This window comes from Pelodiscus sinensis, chromosome 1 (genome assembly GCF_052426305.1).
Source record: "Pelodiscus sinensis isolate ZL-2025 chromosome 1, ASM5242630v1, whole genome shotgun sequence".
Classification (NCBI taxonomy): domain Eukaryota; kingdom Metazoa; phylum Chordata; order Testudines; family Trionychidae; genus Pelodiscus; species Pelodiscus sinensis.
In genome coordinates, this window is record NC_143052.1 from 278,262,537 (window position 1) to 278,277,560 (window position 15,024).

Genomic DNA, 15,024 nt, shown 5'->3' on the forward strand with positions numbered 1-15,024 from the left:
AGCACCCAGGGTCTTCATGAAATGCATGTCGGTCATAGCGGCTTTCCTCCACAAAAAAGGGGTACATGTCTTTCTGTACCTAGACGACTGGCTAATTCGTGGTCGATCCTACAAACAAGTGGAGGCTCATGTTTCCCTTAAAAGGACTCTCTTCATAAGACTGGGCCTCATGCTCAATGAAGAAAAGTCACTGTTGACTCCCTCTCAGCACCTCGAATTCATGTGGGCTCTCTTGGACGCCAGGGTGGTGAGAGCATTGCTCCCCAGAAACAGATTTCTGGCCATAGTGGAGCTGGTCTCCGAGTTAACCCAATTCCCCATTACGACCGTCTGAGTCTGCTCGAGACTGCTGGGCCATATGGTGGTATGCACATATGTGGTACACCATGGTCGAATGAGGCTCAGACCCCTGCAAGCCTGGTTAGCAAAGTCATTCGACTAGTCCAGGGGTCTCTGGGACATGGTTTTCACGGTGCCTCCAGAGGTAATTGCCACCTTACAGTGGTGGACTCAGGAGGCTGTGGTGTGCAGTTGGGTTCCGTTTACTGTGCTTCCCCCCTCGATCACATTGGTGACAGATGCCTCGGATCTGGGTTGGGGAGCACACCTGGGGAATCACAGGACCCAGGGCTTGTGGTCTCCTGCAGAGCGAGCCCTGCATATAAATGTCCGGGAGCTCAGGGCAGTCAGGAGAGCCTGCGAGACCTTCCTGTCAAAGCTGTCCCGCCGCTCCCTCCTGGTGCGCCTGGACAACACGGCAGCTATACAGGCAGGGGGAGCCCGGTTGCCTCCCCTCTGCCGTGAGGCTTTGTGGCTGTGGGACTTGTGCATAGTGCATAATATAGCTTTGCAGGCAGAGTAGGGTGCAGGGTGCAAAAACTTGCTGGCCAGTGCTCTGAGCAGGTCCTTCGGAGCCCTCAAATGGTTCCTCAAGGATTCCGCCCTTCGTCCGGTCTTCCACAGGTGGGGTTGTCCCCTACTAGACCTGTTTGCCTCGGCACACAACACCAAGTGCCAGAATTACTGCTCCATGTTGGGCCTGGGGGACCACTCCAGGGAAGATGCCATGACCGTACCGTGGCCGGCGGGCATCCTCTATGCATTCCCTCCGTTTCCCCTAATTCCCAGGGTTCTGACCAGGGTCCGGACCTTCAGGTCCACGGTCATCCTGATAGCCCCTTGGTGGTCCAGGAAGTTCTGGTTCCCAATCATGGAACCAGATATGCTCAGCGAGGAGCCTATAACTCTCCCACCGGTTCGGGATCTCCTCACCCAACCTTGGGACAGGGGCTCATGGTTCACCCGAATCTCAGTTCTCGCCACCTGACGGCTTGGTTTATCTTTGGCTGACCCAACCAGAAAAGGAATGTTCCCAGGAGGTGCAGATGGTGCTCCTAGGTAGCAGGAAGCCATCCACCAGGCAGTCATACACAGCCAAACGGCAGCGGTTCTCGTCTTGGGCGTCCAGAAGGGGAGTGCACCTGTCCTGTCCATTCTGGACTACCTTTTCGAGCTTAGGTCCGGTGGCCTCTCTACCTCTTCTATCAAAGTCCATGTGGCATCACTCTCCGCCTTCCACGGTGGATTGGCAGGAGTCTCTCTGTTCTCTGACCATGTGGTCAAAAGGTTCCTTGGGGTTTGGATAAGTTGTACCCCTCGGTTAGACCAAGTCGGATCCACGTAACTCGGGGACTGCCTGTAAATACACGCTTAATAGTTACAAGGGTTAAAAGTCTAAATCAGACATATAAACCAAACTGTGGTATCTATGCCCTTGTTGGGACAATGTGGGGCACAATTCTTCCCAAAGAAACCTGTGAGACTCTGCAGGCTTTACCATCTTTTAGTATTCTGCATGAAGCTCTATGGGTTAACGTAGGGCATGTGGGGCATTGGCCTCCCTACAGTCTTAGTAGCAGTGGGCTTCTTGGCAGAGTAATCATTACACCACTGGGTCTACACCAGTTAGGCCTTGTCTACACTAAATGAAATTTCGCCCCTGCCATGATCAATCTTTCAGAGTTTGATTTAATGAGTCTAGTTAAGAGTTGCTAAATCGAAGTCTGAGGGCACCCCTGCCAGCATCTGGTACTCCTGCTTTTGTGAGACATAAGGGAAGCCGATAGGAGCATACTTGGGATGCCACCAAACGTGACTCAAGGTAAGCCAACTCCAGCTATGTATTCTACATAGGTGGATTTGCATATCTTAAGCGGAGTTGCCAAGTCTAATGCAGACCTGGCTTTAGTGTCTCTTGTACAAGACTAGCCAGGGTAAGGAAAGAGATTCCCAACATATTCTCTCCCAACCCATACGCAAGAGCTTCTGACAGTCTGGTTTCACTTGTTATAAGGCTATCCATCCATCTGATGTTTTTTCAAGTAAAACTAGGTCTGTTTCTCTATCACTAGAACACTCTAAAATCTCAAGAATAAACTTGTGAGAAGGAAAATCTGTTTGTTGACTACTCTTTTTTCCCTTACAGAGACCTTCCCAAATGGTTAAACTTTTTTTATAATCCCTCTGGTTGCTTCAGTAATAAAACTGACATTTGTAAAGACAGGGAATAGACCAACTAGGGACTCCAGTACTTACTATAACCCTTGCCAAAATTCCCTTGTATGACAAAGAGAGCAGACATCACTGCTCAATAAGTATTTGCTATGAAATTCCCCTTGGACCAGAGAATGTTTAAGGTCAGATCCATGGTATCTACACTGAATATCAGAAAGTGTAAACTAGGAGAAAACAGATTTTTTTTTTACTGTTAGCAACCCACCCCCCAAGAGACTTACATGGATAGATATAATGTGGAAGAAACATGCATCCTCAGAAGCCATTCTAACTCTGTTGAAATCAAGATATAATCTAAGAAGATAAAAAATTTCACTTATACGAGGCATAGGGTGGTGGTGCCTGCAGGTGTGGGCAGGCATAAAGTCACCTCCCACCCCCTGGGGCCACTTCCAGGAGCAGCATGGGCTGGGGCAGGCAGGAAATCTCCTCTAGCCCCTCCTGCATTCTAAATCCCTTATCCCCAGCCCCTCCCCAAAGCCTGAACCCCATTTGGATGCCTCAGCTCCACTCCATAGCCCTCTTCTGCTCCAGCCTGGAGTCCTCTCTGTTACCCGGGGTTCTTTCAACCCCAACCTCTCAGTGACTTTTACTCTCTGTGAGGTGATGTCAGGAAATAATTCAGGGGAGACACGGTAGATGGATGGTACAAACAGGACAACACAAGAGTGCTTTCACTTAAAGCTAAATTTTTATTTAGTCTCAAGCACATACACATGTCCACAACAGGTTAGTAAAACACCCCCACCCTCGATAGTTACTGAAGTTGAGTGTAGCTCTCGAGTGACACCGGGCAGGCTTCCGATGGCCAGTCTTCCATCTGCCAGTGAGGACCAAGATGCGTCCAGATGTGAAGAGTCCTCAAGGAGTCCTCGAGGCGTCCCTTCAAGTGTTCCCCAAAATTGTCCCTCTAACTCAAACTTTCCTTCCCTATTTATCAATTAGTATTACAATAACATGTCACTCAAAAACTTGTTAGGCAAGAATTTTTTTAAAGGTTAGACAAGACATTTTCTTCTGATCATCACTTTCTCCAGATGCGTTTTTTCTTTTTCAGAGACTCCATGCCCGGGGGCCCTGATAGATATATGTTGTAGGACATTTCGACAAGCTTCCTGTTTTTCTAAATGTATAGCTCAGCGATTTCACTAGAGATTTGGGCCTCAAGAAGGATACGGGGTCAAGCTGCCCTCTCAGTGGGGCTCAAACCCCCCTTTCTTCCTCCCTCGCTGAGCTGAAGCTGCTGTCTAGGCCTATTTTGGGGCCTGTTAGCTTGGTTGCTAAAATTTAAGCAGAAAGCAATAGAGGATCAGGCACTTTCCTGGATTTACTAAAATCTTCCCGTATACTTCCTGCATCTTGAACTTCTCCTGTTTGGCCTCATGTTGGAGCCTACATATAACCCTGGACCTACACATATACCCATGGGGCTGGGTGTGGCCCATGACTGATTTTTTTCTCGGGATCAGTTATACCTGATAGAAAAAACATTCCCCATTCCTCCCTTAGATGGAAGGTTGGGGCTTCAGAGTGGTATCAAATAAGGAGCAGAGGATGGTGCATTCTAGATGGGCATCTGATGCTGCAGTATAGGTAGCTGAATAGTGTTGGCTAAAAGTGGCCCTTTTTCAAATGTCAGCAATCACAACATTATTCAGAAAGGTATTTGAGATGGAGCGAGAGCGGACAGAATGTACTCAAGTTCCAAGTGGAGGAAGCTGGTTGTGTGGTTGACAACAAAGGTATACGCACTGTCAGATTCAATTGAAAAGAAGTTGTTTGTTTAGAGTCGCTCCCTTCATACATTGGAGAAAAATAAGTGTGGTGATATCTGAAAAATATAGTTCTGTCAGGGTAAAAGGCTAATGTTTGCCTCATATTCAATGCATGCAGTGTCACTTCAGGTATGTGGCTTTGGAAGAAGCAGGAACGGTGGATAGGCTGATTCAAATGCAAAGATGTCACCTTGAAAAGGAAATCTGGGTGCATGTATAATATGATTTTATCCTTATGAAAAATTGTGTACTCAGACAGAGGGTATGCCATGAAAGCCTCTATTTTCTCCAACATATCAGTAAGGCGTGATGCCTTTGAAAAATTATATTTTCATGGACAGATGATGTTGGAGAATGTTGTCATTGACTCAAATAGTGGTTTGATATAAAAGTACCCCAAACCCTTATCTACCAGGCTTTGGTATAAAATTCCCCCCCAATATCTTAACAACCTAGATTTTGGGAATAAAAACTCTGCTGCTAAAGAAATCAGGGAGAGACTAGTCGGGAAATCTCACCCCTAAAGTACAAACCAGGACACAAAAATTAACCAATACCAGGTTAATACAAATAAAAGAGAAAGAACTTTTATTATCACCACAATATTCCTGTTGCAAGCATAATGACTAGATGGAAAAGAAACAAAATAATATACTTATGGAGAAACTCTGCCATGGGCCTGGAACTTAGGGTATGTCTACACTAGAAAGTTAGTTCGAACTAACGGACGTTAGTTCGAACTAACTTTCCTATGCGCTACACTAGCGCTCCGCTAGTTCGAATTTGAATCGAACTAGCGGAGCGCTTAGTTCGAACTAGGAAAACCTCATTTTACGAGGACTAACGCCTAGTTCGAACTAGCTAGTTCGAACTAAGGGCTGTGTAGCCCTTTAGTTCGAACTAGTGGGAGGCTAGCCCTCCCCAGGTTTCCCTGGTGGCCACTCTGGCCAACACCAGGGAAACTCTATGCCCCCCTCCCGGCCCCGGACCCCTTAAAGGGGCACGGGCTGGCTACGGTGCCCGTGCCAGGTGCAAGCCTGCCAGCACCCAGCTAGCAGACCCTGCACCTGGCACGGCACAGAGCCACCCACCCGATGCCCCCCAGCCCACCCCCTCTTGCCGGGACCAGGCTGGCGGCTCCCGGGAGCTTGCCCTGGACCGCAAGAGGCGGGCACCTTCATGGGCTAGTGCTGACATCGTGGACCTCGTCCACGATCTCCGCACTAGGCACAGGAAAGTGGCCATCTAGGGCAGGAGAGCTGCCAGCCTGGCCACCCAGGACCAGGTGTGCATGAAAATCAAGGGGGTCCACTGAGACCCCCGACACTGAGCCCTGAGCTTACAATGGCCGTACTGGGTCAGACCAAAGGTCCATCTAGCCCAGTAGCCTGTCTGCCAACAGCGGCCAACCCTAGGGACCCTGGTGGGGATGGACCGAAGATAATGACCAAGCCATTTGTCTCGTGCCATCCCTCTCCAGCCTTCCACAAACTTTGGGCAGGGACACCACTCCTACCCTCTGGCTAATAGGACTCCATGGACCCAACCTCCATCACTTTATCTCACTTCCCTTTAAACTCTGTTCTAGTTGTAGCCTTCACAGCCTCCTGCAGCAAGGAGTTCCACAGGTTAACTATTTGCTTTGTCAAGAACAACAACTTTCTCTTACTAGTTTCAAGCCTGCTACCCATTCCTTTCCTTTGGTGTCCTCTAGTCCTTCTTTATGGGAACTCAGGAAGAACTTTTCTGAATGCACCCTCTCCACCCAACCCCTGCTTTTAGAGACCTCTATCCTGTCCCCACTCCGTCTCCTCTTTTCTAAGCTGAACAGTCCCAGTCTCTGTAGCCTTTCTTCATCTGGGACCTGTTCCCAACCCCTGATCATGTTAGTTGCCCTCCCCTCTCCCAGCCTTTCTCTTCCGCTCTCCCACCTCCTTTTCCCAGTGTCCCCCAGTTTTTTTCAATAAAGACAGAGTCAATGTTGGAAGAAACGTTATCTTTATTTTGTACATCAATAAGAAGAGGGGCTAGGGAAGGGTAAGTGGAAGGAGGTGAGGGAGGAATGGGGTACGAGCCCCCGATGGGGAGGACTGGGCTGGCTCTGCGGGCTTCTGGGGGTGGAAGCTCTCCTGCAGCCCCCCAATTACTCCCTCTCCCCAGATGGCAGCCTGCGGCAAGTGCAGCCGGGCTGATGGCCGAGTGGTGTGATGTGCCCAGTGTGGGCACTCAGGGCACTCCAAGCCAGAACTTCTTTGGAAGCGGGGCACCCCTTAGAACTGTGTGTCCGGGGTGGGGGTCGGGACCCTTTAAGCGCAGCCCTCGGCTAGCCTGAGACAGCATCTCCATGCTCTAAGTCCTCCTTTTATGCCCTGCCGGCACTGCTTCCGGCCATCCTTAAGCCCTGTTCAGAGTCCACTCAATGTGGACTTACTAGTTCGAACTAGCAAAACGCTAGTTCGAACTAGTTTTTAGTTCTAGACGCGTTAGTTCGAACTAGCTTAGTTCGAATTAACTAATTCGAACTAAGTTAGTTCGAACTAGCGCTGTAGTGTAGACGTACCCTTAGGGTATGTCTACACTACCCCGCTAGTTCGAACTAGCGGGGTAATGTAGGCATACCGCACTTGCAAATGAAGCCCGGGATTTGAATTTCCTGGGCTTCATTTGCATAAGCGGGGCTCCGCCATTTTTAAATCCCCGCTCGTTCGAACCCTGTGCCGCGCGGCTACACGCGGCACGAACTACCGTTACTCCTCGTGGAATGAGGAGTAACGGTAGTTCGAACTAGGAAGCCTAGTTCGAACTACCTAGTTCGTGCCGCGTGTAGCCGCGCGGCACAGGGTTCGAACGAGCGGGGATTTAAAAATGGCGGAGCCCCGCTTATGCAAATGAAGCCCAGGAAATTCAAATCCCGGGCTTCATTTGCAAGTGCGGTATGCCTACATTACCCTCATAGTTCGAACTAGGAGGGTAGTATAGACATACCCTTAGTTACAAAGGAAAGCCAAAACAATTTATAAATGCACAGACCAGATTCCATTTGCCAAACCACAAAACAATAAAACCTACAGATTTATCTAAACTTTATCCTACTTACAGACTATGAAGACTATTTTTTTAGAGGGAGACATCCTGTCCCCTTCAATAGCTGGAGAGAAAAAATGCAGAGACCAAAGGAGGGAAACCCCAAAATTCCTTTGTCCTAGTTTGAAATTCCTACCTACATTGCTATTGGCCAACACTACCTGAGTTAAGTACAGTTAACCCCTTAATCCCCAGGCTGCTGGCTAACCCTTCTGATTATGGGTCTGGCCCACGAAACCTCATCATCTAATAAACCATCTTGTTAGTCTTTAAAGTGCTACATTGTCCTGCATTTTCCTTCTGATTATGACAAAGACTAATAAAACAAACTATCCCTAACTGACTCTGTATTGAAGCGAATCCATAATCCTGTTCATCCATGGCCCTGTGAGTTGACATCCTCCAATCACCATGAGTTTTCAAAGATAATAGCCAGTGGCTCTGCAATCACATCAGCCAACTCTTTCAGCACACTCAGATACATTAGATCTGGTCCAATGGATTTGTGCATTTAGTTAAGGACTAAATAGTCCTTAACTCAGGGGTGGGCAAAGGGGCCTCTGCAGGCCAGATCCAGCCCGCCAAGTGGGTGGATCCCGCCTGCAGATAACCTGCCACTCCTCCGCCCCCAGGCTAATCAGCGTGCCCTCCACAAGAGTGCTGGGAGAGAGTTCTCCCAGCGTTCTATGTAAATTGCCAGTGTGAGGGGAATGGCTAACAGTCCTGGGAGCGTGGCTGGTGCAGTCTGGTTCACACTGGCACTTTACAGCACTGTAACGTACTGTGCTCAAGGGTGGTGTTTTTTTTTAAACTTCTCACTCTAAAAGTTACTGTGCTGTAAAGTGCTAGTGTACACTTGGCCTGAGTCAGAAAATGCATTTAGAACTTCAGCTTTTTCCATCTCATCTGTTACTAGGCTGCCTTCCCCCTTCAGAAGGGTCCCACACTTTCATTGACGTCCTTGTTGTTGATAACATCTTTCTTGTTATCCTTTACATCCCTTGTTAGTTGCAACTCCAACTGCTCTTTGGCTTTCCTGATTACAATCTTGTATATTCAAGCAATTATTTTTTTGCTCCTCCCTAGTTCTCTGTCCAGGATGGACTCCTCTCCAAATGTCGTTCCAGAGCGAAGGTAATTGAGAAGGTAGTTGGACTGCATAGTGCTATATAGAGATGCCACTCATGGTGCATGATGAGGAGAGTGCATGTGTGGCCTAACAGGCACCACTACAAAAAGACTCTGACCTCAGGTAAAAGAGGTGTTGCTGCAGCTATAGTGGAGCACCCATAGGAACACTACTCAAAGAATTAGAGGGGTTGCCGTGTTAGTCTGGCTCTGCAAAAGCGACAAGGAGTCCTGTTGCACCTTATAGACAGATGTATTGAAGCATAAGCTTTCATGGGCAAAGACCCACTTCGTCAGATGCATGTAATGGAAATTTCCAGAGGCAGGTATAAATATGCAGGCCAGAATAAGGCTAGAAACAATGAGGTTAATTGAGTCAAGAAGGCTGAGGTCCACTTCTAGTAGCTGATGTGGAGGTGTGAATACCAAGAGAGGAGAAACTGCTTTTGTATTTGGCTAGCCATTCACAGTCTTTGTTTAATCCTAAACTGATGGTGTCAAATTTGCAGATGAACTGTAGCTCAGCAGTTTCTCTTTGAAGTCTGGTCTTGAAGATTTTTTGCTGCAGGATGGCTACCTTTAATAAGAGACAGTCCTGGCCCTGAGAGCTTATCCTTTACATATACAAGTCAGACTAAGGGTAGGAGAAAGAAAATATTATCATCTCTGTGTTATAGATAAGCAACAGGAGATTAAGTGACTTGTCTAGAGTTACATAGGAAGCCAATGCAAGAGTCAGGAACTGAATCCTAATCTTCTTTGCACGCCTATGTGGTAATCACCTAGGTGATGGAAGAATCATATGAAACTACTACAATATTTGGCAAATTATTAATCTATTTTGTGGAGAAATAGGTGTATAAATTTCAAATTGATATGGAAAATGCAAATAATAGAACACGAATAAAATATTGTGTACATGAACAATGGGGAGAGATCAAATTATTAAAATTAAAATAAATTCAGATAAATTTAGCTGAACAGAAATTGTACATAGAGTGATAGAATACATAAAGGAACGTAAGTAAAGTGAAGCACAGAGGTGATTTAAAATAACAGCAGAAATCATGTCTATAAAGAAATAAGGAAATGAAAGCAATCTTAAAAATTCCCATCACTTTGAAAGACTGTAATATTTCTAACAGCATTCCCTATATGAAAGAAAGAAAGAAATGGGAGAATCTTTTGACTCAATAAGTGCAGGTACAGTACTTGAGATTGAAGCTGAGAATTAGACTTCCTTTCACAAATTCAAAATGCATTAAAAATAATTAAATTATATTCTCCATAGCCACTAATAACAGATATTGTAAGCTTCCATATACAAACTATGTGTGTACAAGTGTACCCCAATCTAAACATTCACAGAAAAACAACCTTTCACTAGGAAATTAATGTATACTATCTGCCTGGTCCTGATTCCATTAAATTCCATTGCAAAACTCAAAATGAAGATAATAGAAGCAGGATGCAGTCCAAGGTGTAGTCAAGAACAATTAATATGCCAATGTATTCCCCCGTGCAATTTAATGGGGTTCCACAGCATATAAATGAGAACATAATATTTTTAATATTTAATACTCTGAAATATCAGTATTACTTAATTCCAATAAACAGCATTTTAGGGAGGAAAATCAAAGCTATATCTATATCTATATCTATATCTATATCTATATCTATATCTATATCTATATCTATATCTATATCTAAAGAGAGAGATTTTAGAGTGCATGTGTCTGTGAGTGTGTCTGTGAATCCATTTGTTCAAGAACTCCAACTAAATGGTAAGAGCTAGAGACACCAAATTTGGTATATAGCTTCCTCTTCTCCTAACTTAAAGCAAGGTCAGGAGTTGTACCAGGACAACTGGAAGCTCCAGAAAGGGACTGTTTCCCATAACATGAAGAGGGAGGAGCTGTGATTCAGAAGGTTGCAATATGAGAGTGGCCACTGGGGTCAGGATGTCTGCAGGGGACACCTATACTGCAGAGTGTACACTGGGAGCAGCCGTACAACTAAGGAAGTGGCCAGCAGGGTTGAGGTTCCTCCATCTTGCCTGCTAGCACACGGGTAAGTAGCCGCCATTCCCCAAACTGTTCCACTCTCACAGTCTTTGGCTATAATTCTGGGGCCAGGGGGAGAGAAAAGGGCCCCTACCAGCTAGGGGGAGAAAAAAGTACCCCTGTTGGCTTGGAGGGGAATGGCAGGGGGGCAGGGGAAAGAGACAAAAGGGCCATCCTCCTACACACACACACCCACATCCCCAGTGCCTTGGCCCTGCACCTCCCACACTTTCAGCCCCCTGCCCTGAAGGACCTAGGCCAGTGTTTCTTAAACTGTGTTCTGTGGCACACCAGTGTGCCATGAGGCAGTAGGACGTGTGCCGCGGAGAACAACAGAGTTCAAAAGGAGGCCACCCTTAAAGGGACAGTCAACTTTTTTTTTTTGCTCAATAACTTACCCCTGACTCAATTTTTTCCTCAGCAACTTCCCTCTCCCCCCGACCCTTTTTTTTTTTTTCAAAAAAATCCTTGGTGTTCCTCATAAACAAAAATTATTGTTTGGTATTCCTCGGTCTTAAAAAGTTTAAGAAACACTGACCTAGGCAATGCTAAGTAAATCTGCTAGTTATAATGCTATTTAGAATAGAAATTTACCCACACAAAATTAAATAAGTCAATAAAACAGGGTACTCTCATCTTAACGTTATCCTCTTTCTTCACCTAGATGCCTTCTCATTGCAGCAGTTGGTTGTTGGCAACTTTTCTTGTTAGACAATCATGTGTTAGATGCAATATTGCTCATAATTACAGCAGGCACAATCCTATTACTATCATTATTTCTGTAATTTGTACTCAAATAAATGTACGCCTATTGTTGAATGCAAGCGATGTCAACCTTCATAATGGATGGTCACTGTAATTATAGCAGAATTATAAAAAGAAAATTGCTTTTTGGCCAGTATTATCTTGTCAAAGATTTTATCTTCAACTAGTTAACTTGACAGCTTTTACTGAAACTTTGTATAATTAAATTCTTGTATCATGTAGCTGTCTTGTTTGATTTTATTTCATACTACATATTTAATTAATTTAATTAACTTTATAGCCTCATTAACCATTGGTATGCTTTTAATGCAGGTCATTTATAAAAGAGATATTAACTAGTGGGATAATCAGCCTATCTCACTATTAAGTTCTTTATAGGTTGCAATCATGACCCATGGCTTAAATTAGACTGTGTCAAAGATATTTGGAGCCTTGCAAAATAAAATAGGATCATTGCAACTTTTCCAATTCCAGTATATCTTTTTTGAGATATATTGAAATTGGAAAATGCACAGAAAAGGCAGCAAAAATTATTAGCGGTATGGAACAGCTTCCATATGAGGGAGGTACGAAGGGAGAATATGAGACAGAACTATAAAATCAGAACTAGTGCGGAGAACATAAATAAGGAAATGTTATTCACTCTTTCTCTTAACACAAAAATGAGGGGGGTCACCAAATGGCATTAATATGTAGCATGTTTAAAACAAACAAAATAAAGTATTTCTTTACACCACACACTATCAATCTATGGAACTCTTGACCAGAGACTGTTGTGAAAACAAAGATCATCACGGGGTTCAAAAAAGAAGATTTAGTTAACATAGGACAGGATAATCAATAACTATTAGCCAGGATGAGTGGGGATGGTGTCTTTAGCCTTTTTGCTACAATCTGGGAATGGGCAAAAGGGGATGGATCACTGGATAATGTCCATTCTTTCTCATTCCTTCTGAAGCATAGCTCTGACTCCATGGGTGCTCTGTGGATGGATCACTCATGAAAAAAACTAAAAAGTTCTTAGTACTCACTGGCAGCCAACTCCACACCCCCAGAATCTCTTGCCTGTTGATGACCCCACCAATCAACTTCTTTCCCTCCTTTCCATAGTCTCCCTGCACACCACAATCAGATGTTTCATGGAGTGCAAGAGGATGGGGAAGGAATGGGAATGGGATATGCTGAGAGGAGGTGGGACAGAGGGGGTATTTGGGGGAAAAGGTTGGGGAGGGACCTGAGGCAGAGCAGAGGATTGAGCATCCCCTGGCCTGGAGGAAGCCAGGACTATGCTTTGAAGCACCTGGCAAGGACCACTGTTGGAAGACAGAAAACGAGGCTAGCTTGACCTTTGGTCAGCATGACCATTCTTATGGTAGGAAGAAATCAAAAAAGAACTTTGAGAGCATCAATACATTCTTTTTGTAATTGCAGCAGATTGTGCATGAGTAAAAGCAGGATTGGAACCAAACTGTATAGTTGATATTCAGGGGTTTTAAAAAACTATATTTAATCAGTATTATTATTATTACTTTTGTTATTCACTGATTATATCCCAGGTTGGAAAGGGAAACCTCTTGCTAATGTTAAGCTGTTTGCATATAAGGAGAGTATGATAGGAAACCTTCCAAAAGGAATTGCTTTAAAGAATAAGTATCTTAACAGTGCCTCAGATGATTTTTAATAAGAGAGTGACTTTGAAATCAGCAGATACTGTAAGTTAAGGGAACACTAGGACAGAATAATTGTCAAGTTAAGAAAAAGAATGAATGACAAGGGATCTATAACAAGTAATTTACTTGTTTGTTCCATGTGTAAATATATTTGAAAATGGAATATGCTACTGCTATTCATTGTCAGTGAAACTTTGCTTTGTTTGGCAATAAAGATACGGTTGGCATAAATAAATTTTAGCAACTTTTATTTACTGTTATTTAGACTATTTAATTATTTTGTATAGCATCTTAAAAATTGAATTGCATTAGATTAGGGACAAATAACTACAGCTAATTATTTTAACACACACTGGACAAAAACTACATGATATTATAGCCTATTGCCTTATTTTCTATTACAGCAGTTTTACATAATATTATGTCACCTTAATTGAGCTAAACCAAAGATTCACAGCAATAATGGATGTTGGTTTTAATTTCTTTAAAGCATGGTGATTAAATTAACTGCCTTGAGGCATCCAAGCATTTTGCTATGACAGGATACAAAGTTTCTGATGTTCATAAAGCACAGCATATTTGATAGTACTTAAAATAATGCTATGGCAACTGGCTATCATCATGCTTTCAGTTTGCTTGTTGGTGTCTGTGTGGAAGTTATTGGTTTGACAATGGCATGCAATACCACAAAACACCCTCTAGATGACACTGTTTACTGCAGTTAGAAAGGCTTTATACACAAGAGCCTTGAATTGAACAGAATAAAATTAATAAACTACTCTTTAAGCTTAATCTTGCCCATGATGATGTTTGACATCAATACCCAAACACTCAGTGGCTTTAATGGGAGCAGGAACTAGTCCGCAATATCTCTCTTTAGATTACTGAACATTGTCTTTTTCTTATAACAAAAAAAGACTGGCATTTATAATTAAGAAAAAAATAGTTTTTATCTAATCCTAAACTATGAAATGTTTATCCTTTTGGGACTTTTAATCTACTTTAATTGCACCTCCCACTTAATTATCCTGACTGGCTTTGCTAAATAGTGCACTATAAATATTACTATTTGTTCTAACTATTCTTTGTTCTGTGGTCTATATTTATTGTAACACTGCAAATATATGTTAATTAGATCAATTAGCTCTATTTATATGTAAATGTCTTCTAGTAGGATTAATTATGCTAGGGTGTTTTTGGTTGGTCGGTTATATTTTTTGACCTTTATAATCAGGATAAAAAAGACCATCTCTGACATTTCTCTGAAATAAAAAAATAGTAATGAAAACTTCATTTTATATTTCTCCACCACCAAATATTTCTTGGGTAAAATTTTGCAAAGTATTTCAGTCACCTAAGAGCTCTGGATATTTTTATCTATTATTTTTAATCCATCATATATAGTATGCTTTGCAGTTATAAGAGGTACATTCTGCTGTGTTACCAGAAAAACCCCAGTTAGGTCAGGGTAACTGAGAGAAGAATTTGCTCCATTGTACTTTTAATCTCAACTTTTCCTTCATTACTGCTATATGAGCATTACCATTTGTAACTCTAATTCAATGCTGTATCAATAAAAATAATGTGAATCTTTTGCCTGAACTTCCACGGTGTCCAGATTATCAATACTTTTGTCCCACAACTGAGACGTTAAAAGGAGACACCAGCCCAGATCCTGTACTGAGTTTTGTGTGGGTGGAATCCTGTGTTCATATACTAATCATCATTCCAGGTTGAAGACCTCAAAGTGTCTTTTGATTCACACAGGTGTCTGAGTAAATTTAGTCACTATAGGTTTATTAGCAGCTTGAGTATGTTTCAAACCTCCAAAGAGAAATCCTTATAGCTGACTACTTCCTATCCATCAAGCCAGCTCCTCTCTCCATTTCCCTCAGTGAACCCCTGCATTTACTGATACCTTCAGGGAAGGTGAGCAGGGAAGGTATCTTTGCGGAGATAGCAAGA